The following is a 12,537-nucleotide window of genomic DNA, read 5'->3' on the forward strand; positions in this document are numbered from 1 at the left end:
TTTCAAAGGTAAAAATTTATATTTATACCCTCTAAAATAATTACACGGAAATGCCACATATTTATGGCTAGAGTTGAAGGAGAGGTGTAGGGCGTGCCATTCAGGCCTGCCAGACTGAGGGGAGGCGCCCGAGGACCTGTGGTGTTTGTGGCAGGGTTGGCAACTGGACACTGTTGGCAGCCCTACAGAACCACATCTGGGCAGAGGAAAAAAGAAGAGTCTGGTGGAAACTGACTACAAGTTCTACAATCAACCCAATCAACCCCAGCCTTTTGCTCAGGAGGCAGGGGCAGAAGAAAGCCAATCAAAGTGTGGTTATTGGCTCCACTCAGGCCTTAGATGAGCCAAACTTGGGGGGAAATTATGACCTATATTTGGACCAGTATGCCATACCAGGGAGGGCTTGCCAGAGGTAATCAAAGGGCCAGTCAGCTTTTGCTTCTCACTGGGGACCAAATCTCAAAAATCATTTGCATTAAAAAGGTCTTCCAGGTCCCAGAAAACCATGTGTCTGGCTCTATGCCAGGTACAGGTTCCACATTCTCCACTCCATGCAGGCTAATCCAATGACCATCTCTTAGCCTCACCTTGGATTGGTTCTAGCTCCAGCTGAAAGCTATAGGCCACACCCTCCCTCTGCTTTCTGGATCTCAGTCTGTTCTACCTTTTTTCCATTAGGTCTCCTCATTTGTAAAAGGAAGAGGTGAGTTGATCAGTCAGTCAACAGGACTTTATTAAATACTTCTTATGTGCTAAGCAGGCAGCTAGGTAGTACAATGAAGAGAGCACTAGGCTTAGAACCAGAAGGACTCATCTTCCTGAGTTCAAATCTGGCCTCAGAAGCTTACTAGCTGTATGACTCTAGGCAAGTTTACCTCAGTTCCTTACCTGAAAGAAATGGCAAACCACTTCAGTATCTTTGCTAAGAAAACCTCAAATGGGGTCACAGAGTCAGACATGACTGAACACGTTTGAAGAAAGCCAGGAAAACGCAGAGGTGGAGGGTCATTCCAGGCATGGCGGACAGCCAATGCAAAGAAGCAGAAATAAGCGATGGACTGATGTATTTGAAGAGTTTGCAAGTAGATCCATGTATGTAAACCATAGATTGCTTGGAGAGAAGTAGAGTGTAAGAAAACTGGGAAAATAGGAAAAAGTCAAGTTATGAGGAGCTTTAAATAGGAAACAGAAGAGTTTATTTTATTCTGGAGATAATAGGGAGCTAAAACTCATTGAGTAGGAGAGTAACCTATGTTTTAGCAATATCAGTTTTACATGTAAAGGGAAGGTGGATTGGAGTGGGGAGACACTTAAGGGAGAGAAACCAGTTGGGTGAGATAATGAACTGGGGTGGTAGCTGTGTGAGTGGAGATATTGTGGAGGTAGAAATGATGAGATTTGGCCAAGGGAGTGGCTACGTGGGATGAGTAAGAGTGAGAAGTCAAGGGTGACACTGAGCTTTCAAGCCTGGTTGACTGGGAGGATAGTGATGCCCTAGAAATAATAGAGAAGTTTGTAAAAGGGGAGAGTTTTTTGGGGAAAGACAATGAGTTCTCTCGTGGACATGTTGAGTCTCCCTATGGACATGTCTTATAGGACATCTAATCTGAAATATCAAAGAGGCAGTTGGAAGGAGATGAGTGAGTGGAAGTCATGAAAGAGACTAAGGCTAGATAGAGGGATCTGGCAATCATCTACACGGACATCACAGAACCCATGGGAGCTGGTGTGGGACCCTGGATGGGCAGGATCCTGACGATATCGGTGCCATTATGGCCACAACTGGTCCTCCATCCTGCACCTTAGTTCAGCCCCATCTGGTGGCTTTACACATTTGGTAGTTTGAACTATAAATGGATGAAGCTAGTGGCAGAAAGGTTGTCAGAAATCTTTTCCTGAGCTCCAGATGCCTATAGGTGACTTCCTTCAGTTCTTAATTTGATGACTGCTGAAGGAGAATTACATTTACATCTTGTTTATTCTTCCATTGTGTATTTTGAATCTTTAAGCATTAAAGTAATTTTAATTGAATTCTACAATACACAAGTGTATTTTTTAAAGGAAAAACCTTAAACCTGCCCAGCTACCCCAAACTGAAGCTTTTGTTGTTGCTGTTGTTACTGAATTGTTTTCAGTCATGTCTGACTCATCATGATCCCATTTGGGGTTTTCTTTGAAAAGATACTGGAGTCGTTTGCCACTTCCTCCTCCAGCTCATTTTACAGGGAGGAAACTGAGGCAAACACTGGTAAGTGACTTGTCCAGTGTCTGAGGCTGGATTTGAACTCAGTTCTTCTTGACTCTACAACTTACACTCTGCTGCAAAACCTAGCTGCCCTCAAATTTAAGCTTAGCCCACTGTAAGAGCCGATGCGGTCACCAGGTGACATTGGATACAGTGGGGGCAGGGGAAGTGGGCCCAAAACAGAATCTTAGGGGACACCCACAATTAGTGGGCATGTCCTAAAGGAAGATTCAGCAGGGAAGACTGAGAAGGAGCAGTCAGACATGTAGGAAGAGAAGCATGAGAAAGCAGAGTTACAAAAAAAAAAATCAAGAGAAGAGAGTTAACGGTAGGAGGAGGTGATCAACAGCGTCAATAACTATGGAGAAATCAAGGATGAGAGTAAAGAAAAGGTCATTAGACTCAGCAGTTAGGACATCATCAGTAACTCTGGAGAAAGCTAATTGATGAGTTTGGAAGCTGGATTGCCAAGGGTTTAAAAGTGAATGAGAAGAGACACAGAGGCCCTGAATGTAAAATACTTTCTCAAAGAGGTTAGGGAGGAGAGATAGGGGATGAGAGCTGGCAGGGGTGGTCAGACTACGGGAGGGATTTTTTAAGAATGGAGAAGACTTGGATGAGTTTATAGGAAGTACCAGGAAGGGATATGGATGGTGGGAGTCAAGTAGGGTTGGGGCGGGGCCCAGGGAAGCCAGCAGGTAAGGGTGAGGGATAGTGGCCGGTTAGACAAGACAGCCTCTCTTTCCAACTCAACCCACAAAGGGCCTTAGGGCCCTTCTCTCGTGAACTCAGTTTCCCTCAACCATAAAACAGAGGGAGTAAATCGGAAGGCCTCCAAAGTCCCTTCTAGGGCTGAGTTTCTCTGACTCTGTGAGGACAGAAGAATATCTTGGAACTGGGGCTGAGGAAACCAACCTCCACCAATCTCCCTGACCCAGCACTGAAGCCGGTTCTCCTTAGAGCTGAGGCCTGCCCTTGAGTGCATTTCTGTGGCTCCAGGGGCAAGATTTGGCCTTCAGATAATAATTGCCTAGATTTGCTTAGTAAATATGCAGCCCGATGTAGGGTAATTACATGTTCTTAGGGAGGACAGGGCTTCGTAATTACCTTCAGTGGGCCTCAAAGTATTAGTTAACACATATTCGGGTTTATAAGACAGGAGTAACGATGAATTTGCCTGGTAATTACATAGCACTCACGGCCGGTGCATCCTGCCAGCGTCTGATACGCAGCCCGTCATTAAATGGCCAAGAAGCACTTGGTGAATAGGCCTGCTTGTGTCAGCGGTCCCTAGGCACCAAAAACATTATGAAAACAACAGTAGTGACATTTTTCTAAAGAGTAAATACACAAGTCTGATGAGAGAAGCCAACTTTCTTAGGGCCAAAATGCTTTATTTTTATCTCTCTGACAGGAGCAATACAGTGCTGATATTTCTGGTCCAGGTTTTTCTCTGCTCTAGGCTTTGCCTTAATTAAATAAGGCAGACAGACTGAGGAGGTTTTGCCCCTGCTCAATTAATGATTTACTTTAGGCCAAGCTTGGCTGGGAGTGGGGGTAGAAAAGAGGACAATATGGAGATTGTCCCATCGGTTTTTTTCTGAAGGGCCCTGCTAGTTGGAGAGGTAGGCCCAGGCTCTGGCATCCTCACCCTTGTGGTTAGCTGGGGAAGCTAAACTCACTAGCTCAAGGCAAACCACAGACTAGGGATGGGCCTCCCTGGTGACTCCCTCTACCTTAAGCCTCAGAGCCTGGTCTAGGATAAAGAGGGGTCTGGAAATCATCGGGAGGGGGCATTGACTTTTCAGGAGGAAAGTGGACTACATTATGTGCACTAGGTGCCCAAGAGAACAGAGCTGGACTCTTCAGGTACCAAATGAGGAAGACCATGATTCCTCTGCCCAAGATGAAGCCCTTGGGAAAATTTCCAGATGAATTTAACCAAGACAGCAGCAAGCCTGCAGCACAAATGGAAAAGACACAAGAATATCTTCACGTCCCCGTGTTTCCTATATCTAACTAAGACCCAGCTCCTGCCTTATGGACCTGACAGTCTAGTAGGGGAGTTAAGGCATGTAAACACATGGAGAATGGAGCTGTCCTCACTCTTCCTGTACGTAGAGTGGGGAGTGGGGACATATGTTAGGGGAAATCACTTCTTTCAGAGCTTAGCTTAGCTCGAGCACTACCTCCTAAATAAGAGGCAGCCAGAGCGCAGGGCCAACAATGACCACAGGCTCATAAACATATAGGCAATCCATCTTATTAGCCCCTAAAACCAAAGCAGAGAGCCTCCCCCTTCCCCAACCCACACACATATACCTGGCCTACCCCCTCAGTCCCCACCAAGGCTGTATATGACCCTTCAGTGACTTCAGCCTACCAGATACAGGGCTCTTGTCAATAGGAATACACAGATAAATATAGGCCTTGCCTTCAGCAAGATTGCAATGTAATAGTGGGAGGAAGGAGGAGGCTGAGGACAAGCGCACAAGATGTACAAGATATAAGAGAAAGTGCGATAAACACAGAGATCTTAGCAAATTATTTTGAGAAATTTGAGCAAGAAGACATCGTTTTTGAGGCAGAAGTTTGAGGGGTATACCAAGAAGGCTTCTTACAAGCAACATCATTTGAGCAGGGCCTTGGGGATTCTAGAAGCAAAGATTTAAAGTGGGCCTCAGTTTCTTCATTGATAAAAGCAGGGCTAGTGTCTAAGTATCAACACCGAGCTGGACATCTCAAGGCTTACAAGGGATCATATGAGTTGGAGAGCTCCAGGGGTACTGGGTCCATTGAATGCAGTTGACTGGTGGCAAAGAAAGTTTCTTCACCAGAGAAAACAATCAGGAAGAGGAGAACAGAGGCCTAGCTAGACTTGGCAGAAGACAGGAACTTTGGGAGAGAAAGTGCAGAGCAGAGGTGAAATGCAATCTGGTGTTTCTTTAATTTTTTAAAATATTTAACATTTTATTTTTCCCTTCATTACACATAAAAACAATTTTTAATTTTTTGGGGGCTAGGCAATGGGGTTAAGTGACTTACCCAGAGTCATGTGTCTGAGGCCGGATTTGAACTCAGGTCCTCCTGACTCCAAGGCCAAAGCTCTCTCCACTGCGCCACCTAGCTGCCCCTTTAATTTATTTTTCATAAGTTTTAAGTATCATCCTTCTGGAAGATTGTAATAGTTTTTAAGAAGAAGTAAGTTATGTTACTGGATCCTGGTTTAAGTTGTCCTGTCGATTTATACTGTGTTTTTTGTGTTTTTCATTTCTTCTGTGTTGGCATAAAATATCTGTCCCATACCTGATTCATGTTGCACTTGGACTCTCTTTCATTTTAGAGGAAGTCATGGACAAATCAAAACCTAAGCTTTTTATGATTTGGCCCTGCGATGCTGGGATGAGCAAAAGGAAAGGCAACCGGCCTCCCCTAGAACTGAACCCAGTCCAGCTGCTTGCCTGGGTCCAGAGCTGATGGGCTCCTGGGGATGTTTAAGAAAATTTCATCTAGGGGCAGCTAGGTGGTGCAGTGGATAGAGCACCGGCCCTGAAGTCAGGAGGACCTGAGTTCAAATCCGGCCTCAGACCAAACACTTGACACACTTACTAGCTGTGTGACCCTGGGCAAGTCACTTAATCCCAATTGCCTAAAAAAAAAATTCATCTAGATTAAAATATATGGGGGGGGGGACAAGAAGTAGGAAAAAATGAGAGAGGTGCACAATCTGATTGGTTTCAAACCACTACTAGGGACAGTCATTATCAATGAAACTATTAAAAGACTTGTCCAACGTCATCATGATCATAGACAATAATACTAACATTTATAGAGATAAGATAAAGACATTCTCTATCTTATCTAACTAACATTTAAGGTTTGCAATGTGTTTTATATATATGCTGACTCATCTGCTCCTCAGCAAAAACTTCATTTTACAAACTGAGTCCAAGAGAGGCTAAGTGACTTTCCCTGGGTCACATGGCTGGTCAACGTCCAAGGCAAGATTTGAACACCAGTCTCCGTGACTCTCAAGTCCAATATTCAATCTCCTGCACCACCTAGCTGCTAATGAGGAGCCTGGTCTGGAAACGGTACCTTTCAGTGAACTACTTGAAACACCAAGCTACAATATTATATTTTTTTTTCTGTGTTTCTATATGGCAAGGAGATGAGGAACACCACTGCCTTTGAAAAATTGTAGGAGATTATCACCCAGAGGACAATAGGAGGGTTCATGGTAGTTGTCAGCAGGGTAACATATAATCAATGAGGAACCCCAAAGAAGAACAGGGTTAAGGATGTCATTAAGGAATTACATGATGGGAAGAGATGGGCTGGTCACGTGCCAAGATTGAGGATGATGTGTAGACAGACATAGCGTTCCGCTGGTATCCACAAAATGCTAGAACAAAGCAAGGAAGGTCTCTAGCACACTGGATGAACTCTATGTAATGAACTTATGGGAGTAATCATGATTGATCACCACTGTCATTGTCAAAATTGCCACAGGACTAGTAACAGTATGGGAGTAATAATAATTTTTGAAGGACATGGGCAAGTCTGAGTGGGCTGCATCCTGCATCATGAGAGGGAATGCTTAAATTTACAAAATGTGGCTATTTGAGTACAGACATACCTTGGAGATATTGTGGTTTTGATTCCAGACCATCACAATAAAGCAAATTTTATGATAAAGTGTCACACAAATTTTTTGGTTTCCCAGTGCATATAAAAGTTATGTTTACACTATACCATAGTCTATTAAGTGTGCAGTAGTATTATGTCTAAAAAAAGTATATACTTTAATTTAAAAATACTTTATTGCTAAGGGGGAAAAAAGCTAACCCTCAACCGAACCTTCAGCAAGTTGTAAACTTTCTGCTGGTGGAAGGTCTTGCCTCGATGCTGACGGCTGCTGACTGATCAGGATGGTGGTTGCTGAAGGTTGGGGTGTCTGTGGCAATTCCTTAAAATAAGCCAGCAGTGAAGTTTGCTGCATCAGATGACTCTTCCTTTCGTGAACGATTTCTCCATAGCATGCGATGGTGTTTGATAGCATTTCATCTACAGTAGAACTTTCAGAATTGGAGTCAATCCTCTCAAACCCTACCACTGCTTTGTTAACTAAGGTTCTATAATATTCTTCTATATTGTTGTGTCTCAGGGAATAGGGAGGCCTGAGGAGAAGGAGAGAGGCAGGAAGGAGGTAAGGTCAATGGATTGGTCAGAACACACACAACATTTACAGATTAACTTCTTATATGGACATGGCTCATGGTGCCCCAAAACAATTACAATAGTAATATCACAGCTCACCATAACAGATATGATAATAATGAAAAAGTTTGAAATACTGCGAGAATTTCTAAAATGTGACCCAGAGACACCATGTGAGCTAACAATGTTGGGAAAATGCATTTGTAAAAAATGCAATATCTGCAAAGTACAATGAAGCCTGTATAGAAGAGAAGGTTACCTACAATACAGTGAGGTTATAGTAATTTGGGTTTAATCATAGGATCATATATTTGGAACAGAAAAGGACCCTTAGTGACCATCTAATCAGACCTCTCCATTTTATTTTTTTTGCTTTTTTTTTTTGGTGAGGCAATGGAGTTAAGCTGTGTTGACACACAGCTAGTAAGTGTCAAGTGTCTGAGGTCACATTTGAACTCAGGTCCTCCTGACTCCAAGGGCAGAGCTCTATCCACTGCGCCACCTAGCTTCCCCTCTTTCCATTTTAAAGATGAGGAAACCAAGTCCCGGAAAGGGGAGAAGAATCTGCCATGGTCAAACAGATAAAACATATGGCAGAGTTAGGGTTCAAACCTCAGTCCTCCCATTCCAAATCTGGAGCTCTCTTCCATTGTATCTTGCAAGAAGCAATAAGAAATAGAGGACCATGGCCACAGGAGAAATAAAATAGGAGACAGGGATGGAAAGCAAGAAAATGAAAACCCACCAGACCCAAGGTATCTCCCTGGCTGTAATGTCCCCTTGCCACACTCACAGCTCTGCAGATAATTTCCACTAAATATTTGAAAGTGACAGATGCCAGACCCCAAGTATTTGTGGACAACATTTTTCCTCTAAGAATCACAAAGAATCCTTTCTGTGAAAGCCACACATTCTTATTAGCTGTGGTCTTGAGGGAAACCACCCTTCTTCAGATGTGTTTCCACTGATGAAATTCCTGCAGACTAGGTCTTTCAGGGAAATTGACTCATCGGCCCTGTCTGGCTCTCTGGGGGAGGGAGGCGCACCTGTGCCCAGAATGATGACTTAGGAAAATGCCAAGTTGAAAGGATCAGGGATGTTTTAGTGAGACGCATGGGACCCCCTAGGAATCATGGCTTGGGGGCAGCTACTATTGATTCTATTGGCCTGGGAACACCACTGACCTGAAAGAAGCCTTTTCCCAACTCCACTTGTTTGCAGGCTGCAATGCTCAATTGGCAGTTACATCAGGAGACTCTGTTTCCCTTTTGTCTCATTCCATTCTCATTCTAGATACCTCGACCATGCAGGGTCTTCGGTGTTCAAAGGTGCCCAGGATACTGAAGACCTCCTGTACTGCTGTCAATTCTATGCGACTCAGCAAAATCTTCCTGAGTGTTTGCTGGCCCTCGCCTGTGTGTATGAAACACTCTGGAGGAAAACATGTGGAAAGAAGGCTGCATTTGGAGCCAAAAGCTCTTGGTTCAAATCTTGTTACTGTCATGGGTGTGACCTTAGACAAACCACTTCAACTCTCTATGTCTCAATTTTCTCATCTGTGAAATGAGGGGATGGAGTTGGATGGCCCCAAGGTCTCACCAAGCTCTAAATATGTGACCTGGGCTGTCTCTTAATTCCTCTGAGTCTCCCTTTTCTTATATGTAACAAGAAAGGGGAGCAGCTAGGTGGCACAGTAGATAGAACACTGAGGGCACTCGAATCAGGAGGACCTGAGTTCAAATCCAACCTCAGATACATAACACTTAGTAGCTGTGTGACCATAGGCAAGTCATTTTGTCCCATTGCCTAGCCAAAAAGAAAAAAGTCAAACTCAATCAGGAGTTCTTAATGTTTTGGGGGTCCGTGGACCCCTTTGGCAATCTGGGAAAGCCTTCTAGACCCCCTTCTCAGAGCCATATTTTGTTTCCTGCATTTATAATGGAAAGAAAGGCTAAATTTTAGTTAGAGGTTAGTGAATATAAAAATGTAATTTTTTTTCCATCTGTATTTCCATACCCCAAGAAATCTATCTATAGACCCCAGATAAAGAACTCCTGGAGTAGACAAACTGAGGTCCTATCAAATTCTAACCCTAATTCTAATATTCTGGTTCTAAAATTCTGATTCTAATAGCACATTCAAGTTTTCAAAGCCTGTGGTTATTACCAGGTGGTATCAGCATTATTATTTCAGTTTTACAGATGAGGAAACTGAGGCTCAGAGGGCATCATATGCCCACTTTGCATAGCTGGAAAGTATCAGAACGACTGCCCAGTTTGTCTCATTCCAATCCTAGCGTCCTTTCCTCTACTTCTCCTTGCCTTTGGGGTTGCTCAGGGTGAGCCCAACTCTGCTAAATGAGCCAGGCAAATTCCCAAGAGAGCAGAGTGTCTGGGAGCCAGCCAGCTTAAATGTGCAGGTTGCTACAGAGGCCACTGAGTCAGTTATGGAGGGAGGCAGTGGGATTCTGTGAGCTGCCTCTACCCTACCCCAGGCTTCCTCCATGGTTTCAAAATCCATTTTCCCCAATCAACCAACATTTTTTTTTATTGAAATACCTACTCAGTGCCAGGTACTGCATTTGTTAGGCATGGGAGATGAAGACAAAAATTAGAGTCTGCCCTCAGGAAGCTCAGATTCTATTGGGGGAGATGACACAGGTACTGGTAACAGACAAAACATATAGAAAACAGAAAGAAGGTGATTTGGAGGAGAGGGCACCAGTCTCTATGGGGATTCCAAAAGCCTTCACGTGGAAGATGGCCCTTTAGGGGCAACTAGATGGCACGGTGGATGGAACTCTGCCCTTGGAGTCAAAAGGACCTGAGTTCAAGTCTGGCCTCAGACATATGACACTTACTAGCTGTGTGGCCCTGGGCAAGTCATTTAACCCTGATTGCCTCATCAAAAAGAAAAAAAAAGAATTATTGCCTGAATCCCCTCCAGTAGGCTATAAGCCCCTTGAAGGCAAGGGATGTTTTCCTTTTTGCCTTTGCATCTGCTTTCCTGAGACATTTCTAGGAACTCAGTAAATGTTTTTTGACTAAGTTGAGTTGAGCTTTGAAGGTAGCTGAGTCGGACTGAACTGAATTGAATGAACAGGACCACAGTGCCTCCATCCCCTGAGCAGATAACAGAATGCTCCCTAAGGGAAGTGTAATGGGAAGAGTAACCCGGGCTCTTGCCCTGACCAACAATTACTAGCCTTGTGAATCTTGGGCAAGTCCCTTAAACTCACTGGGCTCTTTTCCCCATCCATAAAATGGGGATAATATCCAGCTTGCCTCCCTCATGGGATGGTTGTGATGAGATAGTAAAGAAAGGATCTGTTATTCAATCATTCAGGTTGTGTCCAACCCTTCATGACCCCCTTTGTGCCTTTTTTGGCAAAGATACTGGAGCGGTTTGTCATTTCCTTCTCCAGCTCATTTTACAGATGAGGGAACTGAGGCAGACAAAGTGAAGTGACTTAATCAGGGTCACACAGCTAGTATGTGAGCCTGGATTTGAACTCAGGGGGCTCTATCCTCTGCACCACCTAGCTGCCTAAAGCTCTTTTCACTGTCCGGGATTATTAGCAGCAGTAGGATTGAGAATTGAAAGGAATGTGAGAAGTCATCTTATCTAAAAGGAGGAAAGAAAGACCCAGAAAGGAGAAGTGATTCTCCCAAGATCCCAGAGAAAAAGAATACTGTGGAGCAACCAGGTGGCACAGTGAATAGAGCACCAGCCCTGAAGTCAGGAGGACCTAAGTTCAAATCTGGCCTCAGACCAAACACTTGACACTTACTAGCTGTGTGACCCTGGGCAAGTCACTTAACCCTGTTTGCCAAAAAAGAAAAAGAATACTGTATTTAAAGCAGGAGGCCCCAGATTCAGGTCTTAGCTCTCTCTCTCTGTGCCTCATTTTTCTCATTTGTAAAAATAAGAAGGTTGGGAATAAATGTCCTTGGAGATCCACGATTTCCCAGCTGTGAAGCCATGAATTTGGATCTCCTGGCCCCAAAGTGCTGCCTTTTGCAATACCCTAGGAAGGAGGAGAGACTGAGTGCTGGTGTCAGAATGGCAACGTCACCCCATGGGGTCACCCCATGCCCAGCCACACCTTCCCCAACTCGGCTGCAGCTGCCCCCTTTCCCCCCCCACCTAAAGAACACACAGACAGAAAATTAAAAGAAGGAGGGGAAGCAGCCCCAGCTGAGAAGTTCTCCTCAGAGACCAAAGCTGGGCCCAAGGCGAGGGAGCTGTTTGGGTGACTCACTGTTTAGTCTCTGGTGTTTCATATGGCTCTGAGGGTGGCTCAGGAGGGTCCATCTGCTCTCGCAACACCTCCTTGCAGTATGAGAGGCAGAATGGTGTCATGGGAAAAGCAAGAGCCCAGGCAGGAGATGCTTCATTTCAAATCCTGGCCCCAACACTTACTAGTTATTTCACCAAGTCATTTTGCCTCTATGAGGCTCAGTTCCTTGTCTATAAAATGGAGATAGCTAATAATAGCCAGCATTTCTTTTTTTCAATTTTTAAAATCAATTAAATTTTATTTTCAGTTCCAAATTCTCTCCCTCCTTCCACCCTCTCCACCAACCATTGAGAATCAAGAAATAAAATACTCACTTTATATACATAATCACATAAAACATCCACATTAGCCATGTTGTGAAAAACAAAAGTAAAAAGAGAATAAATATATAGCTAGCATTTCTATAACACTTTACAATTTACAAAGCAATTTATATATGTTATTCCCTCTCAACAACCGTGTGATGTAGATGCTATTTTTGTTTTATCAAAGAAGAAACTGAGGCTGAGAAAGCTTGTATCCTGTCTGGGATCACCCATAGCAGTAAGTACATCTGAGTTAAAATTTGAACTTCCTGACTCTAAGTCCGAGAGTCTCTTCATTATACACACAGCTAGAAGTTATGTCTGAGGAAGGATTTGAACTCGGGTCTTCCTGACTGCAAGTCTGAGACTCTCTGTTATGCTGTCTTGCTGTCTCGAACAATAATAATACTTGTAGAGTTGTAAGGACTCAGATTTGAATCCTGCCTCTGCTGCTTATTACCTGAATG

Source organism: Phascolarctos cinereus, unplaced genomic scaffold (genome assembly GCF_003287225.1).
Source record: "Phascolarctos cinereus isolate Bilbo 61053 unplaced genomic scaffold, phaCin_HiC Scaffold_1;HRSCAF=81, whole genome shotgun sequence".
Taxonomy (NCBI): Eukaryota; Metazoa; Chordata; class Mammalia; order Diprotodontia; family Phascolarctidae; genus Phascolarctos; species Phascolarctos cinereus.